The sequence below is a fragment of the Austrofundulus limnaeus genome, unplaced genomic scaffold (assembly GCF_001266775.1).
Source record: "Austrofundulus limnaeus strain Quisiro unplaced genomic scaffold, Austrofundulus_limnaeus-1.0 Scaffold1036, whole genome shotgun sequence".
In the NCBI taxonomy this organism is placed as follows: domain Eukaryota; kingdom Metazoa; phylum Chordata; class Actinopteri; order Cyprinodontiformes; family Rivulidae; genus Austrofundulus; species Austrofundulus limnaeus.
In genome coordinates this window covers 11,413-12,386 of record NW_013953438.1, presented here as the reverse complement: position 1 = coordinate 12,386, position 974 = coordinate 11,413, and positions in this window count along the sequence as shown.

Here is a 974-nt window from a genome sequence, read left to right as displayed (position 1 = left end):
GAAGCAAATGCATTAAGAGCTGAATCTGATGAGAAAGGACAGAGAACGGCGAGCTTTCTGCATCATCTTACAAGACACGGATAAACGTGTCATACAGCTCATTTAAACAGGGCTTCTTGCACATAAGGTTTGCTAAAACACAGCATGATCAGATTTGTTGCATTAAAGTCATGTTTCAAACTGACTTTAAAGATGATTTAAGTTCTTTTTCACATTTAAATCATTCATTTGGRGCCTATAAAAAGTGTAACTGCAATGCTTTTGTCTGAATGTCTCCTTATTGTCACGCCACAAGCCCCTCTTTCACCCCTTTTTGCAGGTCTGTCGCAAAAACTGTGATGTAATTGTGAAGGAAATGTCAAAGAAAATAGAGAAAACTGAAAAATATGCCACAGACAGAATATGAAGATGTCTATGCGGCACCGGGAGAGACTAAATTCTCTGCACTTCTAAGACACTCAGAGTAAACAAAATGCAGCTGAAAAAGTGGATTTTGCATATGTCCTATTTATCCTTGAGTGCACCACTGTACATGTGGTAAAGAAACCAAAGGTGGAAGCTGCTGAGAAGTTTGAAAAGATTATAAATATTCATCTCTTCAACTTCTGCTGCACATCTGGGGTCAGGTCGAGGAGGCAACAGGTCCAAAAGGGAAACCCAGACATCCCACTCCTCATGGTGGATCCCAACAAGCTCTAGGACAGACAGGATACTGAATCAGCAAATTCTGGGTCTGCACTGAGGTCTACTAACAATAGAAACACATTTTGACTTTTTTAAATCACATTGTTAAAAGGTTTATATCAAATAAAGTGTATGAAGCTTCAGACGGACTGAAGATTTTACAGTGTAACCCTTTAAAATATGTAAAACCAGCTGTTTTGAGCTTTAAATCATGTTATGATGTCATAATCTCATCAAAAACATACACGGGATGTTGCTTTGTCTCATTCATGCATGTTTGAGAAATCTAT